The following is a 19,311-nucleotide window of genomic DNA, read 5'->3' as shown; positions in this document are numbered from 1 at the left end:
GGAAGTTCCGTCTGAACATGAGGAAGAACTTCTTCCCTCTGAGGGTGACGGAGCACTTGAACAGGCTGCCCAGGGAGGTTGTGGAGTCTCCTTCTCTGGAGATATTCAAGACCCGCCTGGACGGGGTCCTGTGCGGCCTGCTGTAGGTGACCCTGCTTCAGCAGGGGGGTTGGACTAGATGACCCACAGAGGTCCCTTCCAACCCCTACTATTCTGTGATTCTGTGATTCTGTAAATGGCTTGCTGGAGGCAGCCGCCATTTCTTGTCTGACAGCAGCCTGGAGTACATGAAAGCTACTTGACTTTTTCAGTTTGCAGGAAAACAGAGCTGACTTTCACGCAGTTGTCTTAGGTGATGAATACTCTTGTTCGTCTGACCACCTGTAGGCTTTAAGTTCCACCAAAGTGCAGTGTCCGAGACCACCTGGCTGAGATTATTTATACACTTCTTCTCAGTTTCAACCTAGTCAGGCCACAGGTGACTCAGATGACTTGTGTTTCTGTGTACTGGACAAGTAGAGGAGAGCTGCTTTCCCAAACAAGAACAGGTTGAGTCTAAGAGGTACCAACATCAACCTGTAGCTGCTGATTTTTCTCTACGGCTTACCCTGCACAAGCTTTCTGGAGGGAGCTGATGCTCCCACAGTGGTCCCACTCTTCTCTAGACTTTTCCTCCAGACATGACAGAAAAGTATAGAGAAATGGGTGCCAGCAAGGGCTTGAAAATTTCTTAGAACAGTCTGCTAGTTAGGCTTCACACTCTTGTGTGAAAGGAGAACTAACAAGAACAAACAAAATCCTAACATATTGGTGCACATGTGTGTAAACATGTGTTGTGTGTTGGCTACCCTCATGGTGAATTTCTGGCTAATGCTAATGCTGTCTATGCCAGAGGGCCAGAAATCTTCCTTGAGTGTTTGTATACGAACTTTCATAGAACACAGTATATCTCTTCATGCACAAACCCTGCTGAACCTCAGCTAGGAAATAAGCAAACCAATTCAAACTCAGCCAAAAATTCCAACTTTTTTCCCCCAGAACAGATATTTGTTTGGAGGTTTAACACTCTGATGTTATGATTGCATGTTGTTTGCTCAATTATGCTGGTATAAATCAGGAGTAAGTCTACTGAAATAAAATTCATACTGGGACACTATGTAAGGCAGAATGAATGGTTACATGCAAAGACAATGCACTGCAGTGGCTCTTCTTAGATATAAAACTTCTCTAATACCTATCAAATAGTTGAAGGGAACTTTCAAAATTGAACTAAAATAGCTGGGAGACAACCAGACAGCCAGAAACATAGTACAGAAAAGGTAATACATGATTCAGGAGAGTCAGTGAAAAAGAAAAAAATAAATAACCAAAAACACACAGGCAGCCCAAACAATAAAAAAATCAGCAGCTATCCAGGACCAGCAGAAAACACACTAAGTAGCCAATGTCACGCAGTCACAGAAGTGCTGCATCTTCAGTTTTCAAACTGGAGACTCCTTTTTGTTTGCACAAACATTTGGAGAATGATTGTTTCTCCTGCCACAATGCTGATTTACATGTAAGAAGGCTACTTAAGCACAGTCAGGTGTATACATTATTTAGAATCCACTGTGAGGCAGGCAACACTCGCCAGTGATTAGTCTTCTGTTGGAGAGGTTTCTGCCACCAATAAATTTATTGACATGCAAATTAGGTAACCAACCACAGAGCACAATTAAGAAAGAGAAAATAACTTATGTAAGTCAAATAACCCACAGGTAAACTGTACAATCAAATTTGGTCACAATTTTTTTCAGTATTCACATCTACATAGATAAGAAAACACTATAAAGGGAAATTGGCTGAACTTAGATATTTTGGTTTAGAAACACAGAATTTCATTAGTCTCCAGACTTCATAACCGTGGTCTGTGAAACCAGAAACTGTCTCTGCTTTAGTTCAGTCAGGATGGAATTGCACGATCACCCATAAAAACATTTAGATCTTACCTGAGTGGTACCCAGTGGGGGAGTGATTGCTTAAGGGCTCTGGTGCAATACTGTTATAATAAACTTCACAGAAGCAGGTTCACATGCTTGAACTGAATTGCTTAGCTTTATTGATAAATATTATAGTTGGTACAGAAAGATAAAGTCCAAACAAGCAAACAGTGCCTCAGTGTTACAGAGAAAGGACAAATCTGGTGTCTAAATATGGTTGTTAAATGACATTGATAACATCCTAAAGCCTCCAAGATACCTGCACAGAGGTTGCAGACATAATGCAGAACCTACAAGAGACCTATGCCCTTTAGAAAGAACAGCTGTAGGTCAGGATGGATATGTCAGACCATATAAAATTCGCCAAGAATCATAGGAATGCTTTGAGTTGGAAGGGACCTTTAGAGGTCATCTAGCCCAATCCCCCTGCAATAAGCAGGGATGTCTACCACTAGACCAGGTTGCTCAGAGCCCCATCCAACCTGACCTTAAATGTTTTTAGGAATGGGACCTCCACTACCTCTCTGGGCAACCTGTGCTGGTGTTTCACCATCCTCATGGTAAAAAAATTCTTCCTTATATCCAGTCTAAATCTACTCTCTCTTAGTTTAAAACCATTACTCCTTGTCCTATCACAACAGGCCTTGCTAAAAAGATTGTTCCCATCTTTCCTATAGGCCCCCTTTAAATACTGAAAGGCTGCTATAACGTGTCCCTGGAGCCTTCTCTTCTCCAGGCTGAACAATCCCACCTTTCTCAGCCTTTCCTTATAGTAGAGGTGTTCCATACCTCTAATCATCTTTGTGACCCTCCTCTGGACCCAGTCCAGCAGGTCCATGTCCTTCCTCTTCTGAGGGCTCCAGAGCTGGATGCAGGACTCCATGTGGGGTCTCATCAGAGAGGAGTAGAGGGGCAGAATCACCTCCCTCAACCTGCTGGCCACACTTCTTTTGACACAACCCAGGATACGGTTGGCCTTCTGGGCTGTGAGCACACATTGGTGGATAATGTCCAGCTTTTCATCCACCAGCACCCCCAAGTCCTTCTCAGCATCCCAAGCCAGATGCAGGACCTTGTACTTGGCCTTGTTGAATCTCACGAGTTTCACATAGGCCCACTTCTCTAGCTTGTCCAGGTCCCTCTGCACGTCCCATCCTTCTGGCATGTCATCCGTACCACTCAGTTTGGTGTCAAAGGCAAACTTGCTGAGGGTGCACTCAATCTCACTGTCTATGTTACTAATGAAAATATTAAAAAACACCGGTCCCAGTATGGACCCCTGAGGTGCAACACTTGTCACCAGCATCCATTTGGACATCGAGCCATTGACCACTACCCTCTGGCTGCGACCATCCAACCAATTCCTTATCCATCAAGCAGTCCACCCATCAAATTTGCATCTCCCCTATTTAGAGAGAAGGATGTTGTGAGGGACTGTGACAAAGGCTTTACGGAAGTCCAGATAGATCACACCCATAGTTCTTCCCTTTTCCACTGATGTAGTCATTCTATCATAGAAGGCCACTATGTTGGTCAGGCAGGACTTGCCCTTGGTGAAGCCGTGCTGGCTGTCTCGAATCACCTCCCTGTCCTCAATGTGCCTTAGCATATCTTCTAGGAGGATCTGTTCCCTGATCTTCCCAGGCACAGATGTGAGGCTGACAGGTCAGTAGCTCCTAGGGTCCTCCTTTCTAGCTTTCTTAAAAATGGGCACAATGTTGCCCTTCTTCCTGTCACAAGGGACTTTACCTGACTGCATTACTTTTCAAATATCATGGAGAGTGTCCTGGCAACTACATCAGCCAATTCCCTCAGGACTCTGGGACGCATCTCATCAGGTCCCATAAATTTACATATGTTCAGATTCCTCTGGTGGTCACAAACCTGATCTTCCTTTGCAGTCAGAGCAGCTTTACCCCTCTGGTCCCCAACTTGTAGTCCATCCACTCGAGAGGTGTGAGGAGAAAGGCTGCCGGTGAAGACTGAGGTAAAAATTTGGTGAGTACCTCAGCCTTTTCCTCATCTGTTGATACGAGGTCACCATTCTTGCTCATCAGGGGCAGTAGGCTTTCTTTAACCTTTCTTTTCTGGTTGACATACCTGTAGAAGCCCTTCTTGTTATTCTTTGCATCCCTAACCAAATTCAGCTTCAGCTGCACCTTGGCCCTCCTGACCCCTTCCCTGCATGAGTGGACAGTGTCCTTATATTCTTCCCAGGATACCTGTCCCTGCTTCCACTGCCTGTGCAGTTCCCTCTTGGTCTTTAGTTTGACCAGCAGGTCTCAACTCCGCCATGCTGGTGTCTTCCCTTCGTTGCACGATTTCTTATACCTGAGGACTGAGAACTCTAGTGCTCTATGGAAAGCATCATTAAAGGCCTGCCAGTTGTGTTCTGCTCCCCTGTCCCTGAGGACCATTTCCCAGGGCATCCGCTTGACTAATTCCTTGAAGAGCATGAAGTTTGCTTTTCTAAAATTTAAAGTCCTGACTATACTCCTCTTCTTTCCCATATCCCTCTGGATTGTGAACTCCACCAATGCGTGACTCCTGCAGCCCAGACTGTCTCCAGTCTTGACATCACTGATGAGTTCATTTGTAATGGTGACCTTAAGATGCAGTATCATATCCGCTTGGGTGAGGGTGTCTATTACCTGCCTTAAAAAGCTATCTTCAGTGCGCGCTAGGAATCTACTGGATTGCCTACAACTCACCGTGCTACTTTTCCCACAGATATCAGGAGATGGAAGCCTGTATTTAGGCATCCAAAAATGCACTTTGAGATGCTATTTTAGAGACAGAAGAATCTCACACACTGAAATATGCCATGCATAGCCTCTACTCCCTGCAGTAACAGAAGTCATAAACACAGAGGTGCAAGACAGAAATTCCAGTTTCAGCTCGCTGCCCTGCTACAGCTTCTCTCTGAACTCACAAAGAGTGTGTGCGAACATGGCATCTAGCAGGTACATCGTGCACTGCAGGTGAATTTGTCTCCTGCTGCAAAGGATAGCCAGGAAGTAAGACCCAAGAGACTCCAGGGCCTTAGAGCACTTCCATGTGCCTGCCGTCGGTAATGCCACTCTCTGGCAGTACACGTCCCTGTGGCTGCAGGCCTGGCCATGGCACAGGACAGTCTTTCATCCTCTGCCCCAGTTCCCAAGGGACAGCTGCAGCATGTTGCAGGAGAGTATGGGCAGCTAGGGAATGAAGATTGTGGGAAAGGTAGTTATGTACGCTAACTGCTCAGTCTAAATCTAGATAAAATTACCCACTGAGGATTGTATCTTGGAGCTGCTCTACAAGCCAACAAATCTGGGTAGTGGTAGAAAAGCTGGATTTCACTTCACATTGGCTGCTTCTGTTTCAGAGATGAAGAAGTCACTGCACAGCACCTGATTTGTTGCTCCATTGATATCTGCTTGTCTAACAGAATATAATATTTCTTCTCCAAGCTCTTTTATTCCTGTTCTCACACAGCTGCCTCTCCACGCCTGCAACATAAAATATCTGCTATTCCTAGTAACAAAAGAGCCAACTCCAAAGCACAGGGAGTTTGTAAAACCTGTTACAGTGGTCAATCAATGCAAGTAAAGAGAGTGACTAGAAATCCAAGTACAGGGTCTTAACCTCTGGTTTCTGAGTTTTCAAGTGAACAAAAAGCAGTACAAGGAACTAGGACCCTCAATTCGATTTTATTTCTGCCTCTGACCTCCCAGGTGACCTCCTTTTCTCTGTGCTTCACTTGGGAAAAACAACCCTGATGTTCTCCGTAAAACACTGTCAGATCTACTGATGAAAGCCACTAGCTACAGCTTTCTTGGTTCTACAAAAAAAGCTCAATTTATGACATTGTCACAGAATTCCAGACAGTAGAAAACATTTTGTAACTCAAAACTTCATACTCAATGAGTACATGCACCAAAAGAGAAACAGACTCCTCAACTCCCCAAACCTTCTTATTGCAAATGCAAAAATGGAGGTAAGTTTTGTAATGAAGGTAAAGCGGGACTATTTCCCATATGTTTTGTAACACTATGGGACTGTTTACTTGAAAATAAGAGGCAGCTTTAATAAGACTGTTATATTTTACAGCTTTTGCTATAATGCACTGCAATTCTGTTTTATGTTCTTAAGCCACATATACGCAATTCAAATTAAAGATTATGTTGTCCTGACACTCTCAGTATAATTGTTTCACAAAAGACATGAACGGATTGTCATCAGGGAAAATCAGAAATTCACATTATGTTGATTAGGTAAGCCATTAAGACAATCTATCTATTAACATCCATATGAAGAAACAGATGAAGCTGAACTGAATTGTTTCAGCTTTGTAGATTCTTTGTACATACACATCACTATAAAAGTAAGTGTGTGGTTTTTTTTAAAATACACCTGCCAATTTATTGTTGGGGATGGGACAGGGGAGGCCAATCAGCATTTAAGTAAATTTATAACCCAATTAGACTGTTCTTTTATAGTTTTATTGTTTGTTTCTTTGTAATTCAGCTCGCTTTAATTGGATGTGATATTATAGAAATGTCATCTATGAAACAAAGACGTATTTTTAATAAGGCTTGGGGTTTTTTTTAGCACTCAGTGAAAGGTATCTCCTACTATTCCTTCCTAGGAATGTATAAAGTATTCCATTATTAATATTAGTAAACTTACAGGGGTATTTTAAACACTGCACAATTAACTACTCTTCACATCAATATTAAGTAACTGTTTATCCCAAAATAAAAATATTGTTTATATACTTCATAAATAACTAATTAATGTAAATACTGAAATAAATTTTTATAATTAATATTCGTTAATCAGATTCCTCATGCAAGAGCATTTACATAGATGTTAAAATTATGCATCTTTCACATCGTAAATTCCTGCAGTTCTTTTCTCTCCTATATCTGTTTACCAACAGAAATTGTGCTTTAGATGATACTTACAAGATAGTCTCAAAATTCGACCATACAAATTCCCTATAATTTCTTTCTCCTGTTCGCAGTCCTCCATAGCTTTTTTCCTGCCTTCACGTGGTTCTCAGCGTAAAACTGAGAATTAGAACCTTTATACTCTGTACTATTTAAGCCATCGTACATATAGCACTACAGTACAAAGCTGCTGGTTTACCTTTAACCACAGAATAGGCAGTGATTATTAGAGATTGTAGAAAAAAATGAGTAGGAGGAATCAGTGACTAGAAGAAGGATACTACCTGGACGGTTCTTATCTCATGTGCTAAAACATCATGCACTGATTCTTGGACATGTACTGATAAAGACATGAGTTCCTCATACCTCTTTGAGGCTGCTTTTGAAGCACAGCTATTCTCCCCTCTCAGCATGTTTAGCCTCTCTACATTACAAACTTCTTGTTTTCCAGAAATATTAACACCCACTAATTAATGCCTGGACAAAGACTATGATGAGCTAGTTTCTCATACCTCACCAGACAAAACCAGACCTTTCATTTACTTTCAGATTTCTTCCAACTTATGAGGATTGCCAACAGTGAAATAAGAAACCAACACAAGCTTCTTGTACCTACAAGACTAACAACAGTACCTTTTATTACATACTGAGCAAGACACATGTGCTGCACAATCCACCCAGGAGTGTCAGATCTGAATTTGCAGATTTGCTGAGTGACGCTTATAAAACCACTGGAGAAGGGTACTGTTTTGGTTTTGCCTGGATAAATGCCAGGTGCCCACCAAAACCGCTCCATAACTCCCCCTCCTCAACTGGACAGGGGAGAGGAAATATGATGAAAGGCTCCAGGGTCGAGACAAGGACAGGGAGACATCGCTCACAAATTACTGTCACAGACAAAGCAGACTGAACTTGGGAAGAAAAGGGAGTTTAATTCATCACCAATTTGTGATTAGAGTAGGATAGTGAGAAATAAAACTAGATCTTCAAACACCTTCCCCCCACCCCTCCCTTCTTCCTGGGCTCAGCTTCAACCCCGTTTCTCTCCCTCCTCTCCACCCTGAAAGGCGCAGGGGGACAGGGAATGGGGGTTACGGTCAGTTCATCACACATTGTCTCTGCCGCTCCTTCCTCCTCAGGGAGAAGACTCCTCACACTCTTTCACTGCGCCAGAGTGGGATCCCTCTCACGGGAGACAGTTCTCCACAAACTTCTTCAACGCGAGTCCTTCCCACGGGCTGAAGCTCTTCATGAACTCCCCCAGCATGGGTCCTTGCCACGGGGTGCAGTCCTTCAGGAACAGGCTTCTCCAGTGAGGGTCCCCCATGGGGTCACAAGCCCTGCCAGCAAACCTGCTCTGGTGTGCGCTCCTCTCTCCACAGGTCCGCAGGTCTTGGCAGGAGCCTGCTCCAGCTCAGGCTCCCCAGGGGATCACAGCCTCCTTCAGGCATCCACCTGCTCTGACGTGGAGTCTGAATATCTGCTCCACCATGGACCTCCATGGACTGCAGGAAGACAACCTGCCTCAGCATGGTCTTTCATCATGAGCTGCAAGGGAAGACTCTCTGCTCCAGCATCTTGAGCACCTCCTCCTCCCTCCTTCTTCACTGACCTTGGTGTCTGCAGAGTTGTTTCTCTCACATCGTCTCACTTTTCTACCTCAACTGCCATTTCACCGCAGTTTTTTCTTCCCCTTCTTGAGTATGTTATCACAGAGGCTCTACCACTGTTGCTGACTGGCTTGGCCTTGGCCAGTGGTTGATCCATCTTAGAGCCGTCTGACACTGGCTTTATCAGACATGGGGGAAGCTACTCGCAGCTTCTCACAGAAGGCACCCCTATAACCCCCCTGCTACCAAAACCTTGCCATGCAAACCCATAACAGACACCCTATACAGCCTTTAGTCATGCTATGGAGAGAATACTAGTCTCTCTTAATGTGACAGCTTCATATCATTTTAGATTTTTCAAAGGGGACATTATTGATACAGTAAAAGCAGACAACATCTAACTTTATAAATGAAAATCGTCCCAGTTAGTAAGGTGCATAATAAATTTGTCCCTTTAGAGATAAGAAAACCATGCTTTTGTCTTCTTGCCCTTGAGATGAGAGGACATGACTCACTGCAGAGGTAGAGATGATTCAAACTACAAATACACCTTTAGTGAACCATTTGTTATTGATTTGACTGTAGAGGTGGAAAGATCAGAGGTTCACTCCTGCTACACTGAGAGGTCTTGGCAGGAGGCAAGACAAAAAGAAGGAAATCATGGAACTTGATTACCTCTGTGCTTCTTGCAGCGTGAGGTAATACAGTGTAAAAAGCTTTTATTCTTTTCATAGAAGAAGTTTATGACTGGGAAACACACAGGGCAGACTGGGTGAAAGAAGATTTCAAACAAGAAAATTAGGAATACGAAGTGCTAAGTCCTGTGGGAGAAAACTGAAGAATATGAAAACTTTCTAAGCAAAACAGATAAATCAGTTCAAGAAGCTCTAATATGAAGCCAAAATATTGACATGAGTGTCTCTTCCCTTCTTCTTCCCACATTCTCTCCAGAACTCCTCTGACACCTCCTGCCTCCGTTAAACTTTGTGACCACCAAGCATGTCAGCCACTTTACCATATACCCCATTTTCAGAAGCAGGAATAAGACACAGCTCAGATATGGTCCTACTAGTTAATTTTCATCATAGCTTCTCTTTCCCAACCTTTTAAGGTGGTGGGGGAGGTATTAATGTCTATGGAGAACAGACACTGTGGTGAACTGCAATGAAGGAACCCAGTGTCTCCACAGGGAAGCTTCACACAGACTAGTTTCCCCTACATCACGCAACTATACCACCTGGTCATTTGAGGGGAAGACAGGGAATGGTGGTATGAAAGCCCTCCTCTGCTTTTACTCGTTCACTTTTCAGCTTTGGGTAGGCAAGTAGAGCCCTGCAGCTGTTCTTCCCCATCACTCTGTGGAAAGGAACCACTCCCAAGCAGAGAACACATCAAGAAAATGGTTGTGAACTACACTAATACCAGAAACTATAACTGATCTTTTCGAACACCTGGATTGCAATAGCTGCATTTTTTCCAGTTATCCCTAACTTATATTAACAAATGAAAGATTTTCATCTCCAAATAGGAGACATTTCAAATTCCAGTAAGGTTTTCTTACTCTCTAGTGCCCCATGCATCTTCCTAATTCTGCACTCTTGGCCTTCTTTTTTTCACTTAAGGTAACCTCATATTGCGAAGAGATCTTTTGCCACTCTACTAATGAGATTTGTGAGACATGCAAATCTGTACAATGTTCATGTCAAGAAATTATATTGATTGATCACATTTTGTTTCCTTGCTAAAGCTACTATTTGGCAGAATGATCAAGTCATAGTTGGCACTGTTTAAAAATGTTTTTTGACATTAACATTCACAGTCTATAGCAGTCTAGACATTTTGAAGACAAAAAAATCCACTAGATTTCAATGCTGGAAAGGTGTATGACCTAATTTTCCCTAAGAATTTTTGCTTTTAGCAAACTTAGGGGACCCAGAATATTACTTGAGACAGCATTTGCCAAACAATTTTCTAGTGCTAGTTTCTGATGAACTCTTTATAATTGTCCAAGACCAAATGACCCAACCAAACAACTTCATTGGTTTCTTTTGCCAGGTGTAGACTTTGCAAACTTCAGAGCTCTTTGCTAGCTTAATTTTCCGTGCACCCTCACTGCTGCATCTCAACAGGAGAGAAGCCACTGTGCCCTGGGTTTGGCCAGGACACGGTTAATTTTCACTGGACTCAAGGAAGGGGCACAGCCAGGGAGTGGGGGCTGACCCCACCTGGCCAAACAGAGCCCGGTGTTCCATACCATGTGACGTCACGCTGGGTTCCGGGGGGGGGGGCGGCACGGCGGGAACTGACTCGCGGCTTGGGGGATGGGGCGCTGGTCCTGTTCGGGAGAGCAGCTGTCTGGGTCTTGCGGTTCGTTGTTGTGTTTTCTCCTTATTTGTACCGTTGTTGTTCCTGTTTCCCTCTGTTTGCTGTTCTGTTAAACTGCCCTTATCCCGACCCACCAGTTTCTGCCTATTTCTTTTCATTCTCCTCCGCACGCCGGCGGGGGAAGGGGCGGCCGCGTGGTGCTTTTGTTGCCGGTGGTAGCCGAAACCAAAACAAACTGTTATTTCTATCCAATCTTGTGCCAGCAGAGAAATACCTGCTCTGGTTTACTCGCGCTGCCTTTTTTTCAGACAAGCTGCCTGACCTTGCAAGTTGCTCAACGTTTTTTTTTATCTGCTATTTGCTATAGCACAGAAAGGAAGAGCTCCAAGAGATGCCGATTTTCCGTATCAAGACTTTTTCTTTCTGAACTAGATCCCCTTAGCCTCTTGAAATTTCTGAAGCCATTTCTTCTCTACTTACTTGCAGCTCAGTCATTCTTGGTCTTCTCCTCTGTGGAAAAACATTTCTCGCTGTCTTTCAGGAAACAGAGTTATTCTGCAGTTCTTGGGGTTAGAAAGCCACATTGCCTTTGGTTTACAAGGACATTTAACTGCTCCTATAAAGCAGGATAATATTTCATTAAAGGGGTTAATTCAGGTCTGACATTACAGAGTTATACTACTGATATTTTGTCTGAAATTGACTGAAATTTTGTCCAAACTCTGGTGACAGTAAGTCAAAATATCTAAGACAGTACATCAAGGTCAGGGAGGACCTTTAAAAAAGGAGACAGTTATCAAGTAATTTCACAAAACCATTTCTTTAGAAAACACAGGGGGAAGAAAGCAGATGAGAATGGAGATGAAGCTAACAGTAGAACTGTTAAATGCTGAACATGCATTTAAATATGATTAGGTGGCAGTATTTGCAGAGTAACTGATCAAATGTGTGTTTCTGTTTGCAATTTTGCTCTGGATTAATATTTAATAATAGATTAATATTTAAACAAAATACTTAGGGCAACAGGTAGTATGACAAACAGAACCAGGCCAATTTTAAAAACTTATTTCATGGTACCAGGACCCTTTCTCCAATATTGCAGATGCATTCCTGAGTCTCTCTACCATTTTGTGTGTTTTCTTGGTGGAACCCTAACACAGGATAAAGTCATAAATAACCAGGTATCACTTCTGTCCTACCTGAGCATAGTCACAAGTTGACTATGGCCTTACATGTTGGCAATATTTTTGACAAAGGGTTTTTTTTATTCTCTTAGTCTATGACAAACTCATGAACAGAGAACATGTGTGGCTGGGGTCCAATAAGGTTTCACAAAGTATCTACTGCACTTTATTCTTTTGTATTCGCTTGGCTTTTTTGCCGTAGAAGAGGTTTCCGATTTGCACCGTGTGCGTGCAATTTTCAAATCTGACTTGCCAAGACTTCAATTTATTTTTAGACCCAAAAAACGTAATGTGATTTTCAAAGACATAAAGCCTCCGCAGCTTTATGTGCAAGAAATAATTTTACAATGCACAGCAACAAACCAACTGAGGCTTTCCAAAACTTATATTTTCAAATAAAACCTTTTTAAATATATAAGGACAGATATATTCAAAGAATTGAAAGAGACACATTTTTCCTGACATCACTGAGTTTAAGCTTTATTTTGCCCTATCATGGAAGGTGACAAAAAGCTGAAATATTAAAGATGAACATGAACCAGAATTATAAGTGGGATATGTCTCAGGGTAATACAAATATTTACTAGTGGTCATTCTGAAGCGTTTTGTTTCTATTTCTAGATATTTTAACTGTCTGTTCTAAAGCAAAAAGAGACTTTAAATGGAATAATGATTTGAAAACTGCTCTGAAATTATTAGAACATCCATATTTTACACTGAAAACAAATGTTTATATCAAAATTTCCCAAACAAATATTCGGTTTCAATGAACTGGTATTTCATTACACAAATATTTTTTTCCAAAAAAAGAAAACTAACCCCTGCTGAAAATATTTGTTTCTGAGACCTTTGAAAAGTTCTTAATTTATCTGTGTCCCAGTGTGTCACCACCACTCATTTGTGAAAATATAGATTTTTCTTTCTTTTGCCAAAATAATGCTAGACTTTATCCTAGCTATATTGAGCTATATAGGACTGCTAGATTCTTAAAAGGAAATAAGTTTCACTGTGCAAAATAGTATTTCCTAGAAAACACCATTCTTTACAGACTTAATGGCACTCTGAACCTCATTATGAATGGTACAAGGACATAATTCCTAGGATGTTACTTCTAAAGAGACTTAAACAAGAGACTTACACTCGCTGTTATTCTGCAAGAAAAAGATCAAGCAATCAGAGGTCATGAGTAGACCAAGTAACAAAAAAACAAACTTGTAAATACTTTATAAGACTTGCTTGAAGATGTTGACTTATTTCTCGGTGTGTTTTTTTTCCCTTCATCATGTACTCTTTGTCTGCCTGTATTTCAAAGTCAATCCCTCTAATTTCTGACCCTACCTGTTCCCTGGGTGCTACCATCAGTGTGCTGCTCACAAGAATTTCACTGGCCGAGCTGTCCCATAACCAAAGCTAACATACAAGGAAGCAGCAAGAAATATTTATTTTGGAAAAGAAGCTTCACTCAGTATGATCATACCAGACTGAGCATGCCGTCAGATACAAGTGGAAGCACGGGAGGAGTATTTTATCATCAATAGTATTGAAGGTAGGTGAGTAAGAAGAGGGCTTTCCTTGTCTCTTTAGCCAAACTACAATAGACATAATGGTGAGACTGCACCTCGAATACTGTGCTCTGTTTTGGGCCCCTCACTACAAGACATTGACATGCTGGAGCCCGTCCAAAGAAGAGCACCAAAGCTGCTGAAGGGTCTAGAGAACAAGCCCTTAGAGGAGAAGCTGCGGGAACTAGGGTTGTTTAATCTCGAGAAAAGGAGGATGAGGGGAGCCCTTATTGCTCTCTACAATTACCTGAACGGAGGTTGTAGCGAGGTCAGTGTTAATCTCTTTTGCCAAGTAACAAGTGATAGGATGAGAAGAAATGGCCCCGAGTTGCAACAGGGGAGGTTTAGATTGGATATTAGGAAAAATTTCATCACCAAAAAGGTTATAAAGTGTTGGAACAGGCTACCCAGAGAGGTGGTGGAGTCACCATCCCTGAAGGTATTTCAAAGACCTGTAGACATGGCACTTAGGGACACGGTTTAGTGGCGGAGTTGGTAGTGTTAAGTTTATGGTTGGATTCAATGCTCTTAAGGGCCTTTTCCAATCTAAATGATTCTATGATTCCAAATGATTCTATAGTCACTTCGAACACCATTTCCTTGCACAGATGTTTCAGCCATTTGTGAAAGGCGATGTCTTGATTACAGTGTAACCATCTATTGACTTCAGGGGTTCAGCACTGCATAAGCCTCTGTCCACTAGAGGGCAGAGTCTCTGCCCACAGAAAGCATGCTCTTGCATTCTCTAAATGTTCCTTTATATTTCCAACCTATTTCTCACACAGAAGTCTGCAACATCGTGAATGAAATTCTACAGCATTTTCTTGTGACTGTGCTTAGTAAGGCCCTGCTCCTTCACCTAACTGACTCCTTAAAACCTCATAAGAAATAATTAGCTCTGGAACTACCACCTCTCTCTCTTGCAAGGCTACGACTGACCAAGAGTTTCCAACGTTATCTGAGGCTGGGATACTCAAATGACAATATATAGCGGGTAAGTAACCAGGTCACCAATCAAGAGATGAGACACATGAATTCAAACCTTATATAAATGTTACTGTCATTCTTATCATTTTTAATACTCTTCTGCTTTGTATGACCAGTGTTTGCCTCCTAATTCTTTCTTGTTTGATCAGAAGCTATGTAATTTACCACACATGAGCTTTACCTGTGTACAAAAGACTGGAATAGAGATAAGGCCGCTTTCAGAAATGTTTGCTTATCAAGTAATTTTGAATCTAGGCTTCTGTAAGTAATATAAAACTGGATAAAAGAAATCATTCTTGAGTTCTGTCTTAAGAGTAGGGATATACTGAGGAAAGAAAGACTTAGTGAGCAGTGAAATACACCAGAAATCAAGAGATTTTATTTTAGGATCCTTTCACCTGAAACTGCCCTTCTTCCCCCAACATTTACATTTTGTGAGACTGCCATTTGATATATGCCATGTTTCAATTTTCTATCAGGAAAGTGGGAAATATTTCCTTGCCTTTCATGTACATTTTAGTTAAAATTTGTCCACAACTGCCAGACAATCCACTATTACAACTGGGAAAGCAAAATAGGTAGTACTATCCAGTTTTTCATTCCGGCACCGTAAGACATTCAAGGACATTCAGGTAAAAATGATGACACTGTCATGGATGAGAAAGAGAATAGCATTTCTTATAACTAGGTCTTAGAATTTTTGTAACTATTGTACTATTTAGATACCATGTTTAAGATTTTTAAACCTCTTTTTCAGAGACTTGTCTATTAAAACAAAGGTCTCCAACTTCAAAACTCTTGCTAGTGTATTGAAAAGTACTCCAGCATGATGCTTATCCCTCAAAAAATACTTTTACTGCAAAAATTGCAAGACAGGAAAAGTGCACAAAAAAACTATTCTTTTGAAAATATATTCCTGTCTTACTAATCAGACAACATGACCCTACGAACAGCCTAAATCCCTTGCCCTGTTTTTTCTAAGCCAATAAAATATCATTGCACATTTGAAAGAAAACCAACCAAAACAATTATATTAAAATAAATATCTTGCTGATATTTTTATTCCCTGACTGTAATCTCATGTCTCCCTCTCAGTGGTCCAGAAAATTAAAACCACCTGTCAAGTCTTACATTATCAAATTAATTAGATAGCTGGAAGCTAGGAACAGGGAGCAGTAAAAGAAGCTATAATGTACGTGAATGGATCTTCATGAGCACAGTAACTACCATCTATCTCAGCGAATGATGCTGACTCTTCCTATGAAATACAGTAAGATCATTCGGTATTGTCCTGGATCATAATTGAATGTTTACCATTTTGACAAGAGGTATAAACTACTTTATGAAACTATTTTTTTTATCAATCTATTTTTAGAAGTGGGAGATGAAAGGGCAGGTAAGTATCTGATATTTTTTAAAAATTGGTCTATGTCTTTAAAACTTCTTATGCCAATAATATTCATTCTCAGTTCAGCAGATCATCTTTTTTTAAGCTTTGAATAATATTTATTTAAAAACTATTTTCAAGAATGAGAAATATCAGTTGTAAGAGAAAAGAGAGATAATGGATGATGATGCTATCAGTTATGGTGCTGTAAATTTTAAGCCCAGTGGGATCATTATGACTAGGTAGTACGAACATCCGTATAAAAAGGAGAACAAATACAATCAAAAGAATAGTTTCTTCAACAATCAGATTATACAACAAAGAGTACACAAAGAGATAAAAACATCAGTGGGACATAAAAATACAGGGGCACATTTATGAGAAACTTTAATTGAGCCCATTTAGTACAGTAATTCTAAACTGAGCTCATTTAGAGCCATAATTCTACACATTTTCCTAACAAGTACAATTCTACAGCAGAAAGATGTTTTTAAGGATTTCTTACTGGCCATAAGTGGTGGGATGGGAATGCTTTGGAGTTCCTGATCAATGTATTTTCAAAGGGCAGCAATTGCCAGATGTGAACATTGATGTAAAGAATTTTTAAAAAGTGAGAGTGAAATAAAAGAGCAGTCTAGCAAGAGTTCATGTCCAAAATTATCAGGAAGTCCCAGAGACACCAGCCAGTGACGGTGTATTTCCACAGTGACACAAACTTGCATGTAATCAAGAGAAGTTTCTGTAAAATTTAGCTGAGAATCATAAATACTGGTTCCTCCAACTCTGTAAAAATGGGAAGGAAATATACTAAAACTGCCACTTTAGTACTATTTCAGCCCTTTTATTGCCTATCAACAGTAGGAAAACAAAAAGAGATAGACAATGATGTTTCTTTAAGAATCTTATTTCAGGGCTGGTTAATATTGAAGATGAAGACAAAGAATGGTTTATATTTTATCTTTGTTACTTCACGTGTTAAATACGTGCATTTTCCTCTTTCAGAATAAGGCATGTTTCTGTTGCTAACTCACATAAACTCCTACAAAATTAGTATCTTCATTATATATTTCTACATTTTATTGAACTCAATATTTTAAGGACTATCAATATGCCTCTTAGGGGAAATTATATTAAAATATGTAAGAACTTCAAGGAAACCTGGTGGAAATATAATTCTCTTCCAGTTTTAAAATAATGATAATGAAGTGATATTAACCAACCCAGAGCCAAGTGGATATTATCTATTTGATTCAAATTCTTTCTTATTTTTTTTGAGTTTTTTGGTCAATATTATTTTAAATACAAGTTCTTTCCAGTGCAGATTTCCTTTCCCAGCAAAACCCAGTATAGTCTTCTCTTTCTACACCTTTTCACAACTCCATCTAGTGACCTCAGAGAGTTTTCATATACCTCATACTTTCTATGTGATAAAACAAAAAATGTAAAGGTAACTTGGAGCAGAGTGGTCCATGGTGGTCAGAACCCCTATCAGGGGACCCCTATCAAGGACCACAGAAATGATGTTCTTCTGCTTGACAATCAGGCAAAATCCTTTCTGAGTCTCTCGAAATATTTTGCTCAGCATGTATTTTTCATTGCATGCAACAGAGCATCTGTGTATTTGTTTGCTTAATTTATTGCTTATAGAAGACTTGATATTTATATCATATCACAAATACACTAATTCATGAGCTTAGAAAGTGACAGTTAAGTGTCCCCATAAAGGCAATGTAATGAATGGACAATGCTGACCCAGAAATCTGGGTTAGTTTAGCCCTGGACTTATTCCAACAGCCTATTTTTACCTGCCTAATGTACAACTTTGAAATTGATATCTCAACTAGATTAATGATTTTCTCAAGAGTAATCATCATCTTTGAATCTCCTTTACTCATTTCCTTCTAGTAATAAAATTAAGCAACAGTATGTTAAAAAAACAAACAAACAAACAAACAAACAGAAACCTAACAACCTTATCCAAAAGCAAGTTAAGGATTTCAGGGAAAAAGTATTTCAGTTCAGCTCAAGATGAACTATGAATGAATCAGCTACTAAGAGAAAGGAAGCAGGCTTTGGATTTGAACCGACAGCCTTGAGTTGTCTGCAAAGTAGGATCACCCTGCCATTTGTTAGAAAAATCAGTGAATGTTCAAAAAAAGCAATAAGTGAATTTCTTCGATAAAAGCACTTCTAGGCAGAATGTTGTGCTTCTGAATGAATAATAGCGAAAAAGCAGCAGCTTTTGGAGACAGTGATAATATTTGGATACATCTTCACATATGAGTAGCACATATTATTTCAAGATATATAGAAATACACAGGGGATGAAAAATAATTATTTGCTATGTAACACATCCTATTCTCTCACATTTGTCATAGTATGAAATGAAGTACTAGGTAAAGTACCTCACGGAGATTCAAATTTTTATTTGATGAACACCAATAACTCACAAAAACAGCTCATAGAAACAGTGCACAGAAACCTTTGTATGTATCCCAATATTTCTTACAAGCCTTTAGAGTTCAGTTATGTCTTTTTCAGTTGAGTGTCCACCACAACAGGCATGATAAAAATACACAAATAAAAAGGTCATATATGTGATGTACAGCCCGAAGTTTTAAATGAAAATCTTGGGTGGATCCTGCAAAAAGTTGGAAAGGCCAAATGGTAATGGTGAGACATTTGAAATTCAAGTAATAAACAGTCATATCAGGTCAGCTGCCTCTCCTGTGTTTGTAGGCATCCTAGCAAACCTAAAAACTGAGGAGTGACTTCCAGCTGACTGCACTAAAATGCAATGTAACATCAGGAAACAGCAAAGTATTATATTTGTCTCTCTGAAACACAATGAAGTTGTCACTTGCCTAGCATCAAAGTAATGGTGGGTATCAACACCAACTTTGTAGCCATTTTGGGCACAATGAGGCACAGGGATCTTTAGCATTGGCTCCCATGACTGTGAAAGCAACCACTTTTTGGCAGAGGAAGAAAGTGATGAATAATCAATATGCTGGATTCAGAGGAGAACATGCTGCATGAGGAAGGACATAGAAACTTGTGTCTCAATAACCATAGCTGTTCTGGAGGGTATGTTTTCTGTTGTCTTTTCTCCTATATGCATTTAAGTCTTTCCAGACTTTGACCAGGCCTGGCTGGTTAAAGATCCTGCTATACAAAGCAGGTCCACTGATTTCTTCCTCCAACGGTCTCATACAGGAACTTTTCGCACTCTTCAGGCCCCCGGAGTGACCTCTTTCAAGGGAAGGCCAGTGAGTAGTAAGCCATGGCTGGAGTGAAATCAAAGGATGTGGAGTTAACTAAAGCCCTGGGGTTAAGCTGCTG

Source organism: Opisthocomus hoazin, chromosome 3 (assembly GCF_030867145.1).
Source record: "Opisthocomus hoazin isolate bOpiHoa1 chromosome 3, bOpiHoa1.hap1, whole genome shotgun sequence".
Taxonomy (NCBI): domain Eukaryota; kingdom Metazoa; phylum Chordata; class Aves; order Opisthocomiformes; family Opisthocomidae; genus Opisthocomus; species Opisthocomus hoazin.
The sequence above is the reverse complement of the archived record's forward strand: the minus strand, read 5'-3'. Positions refer to the sequence as shown.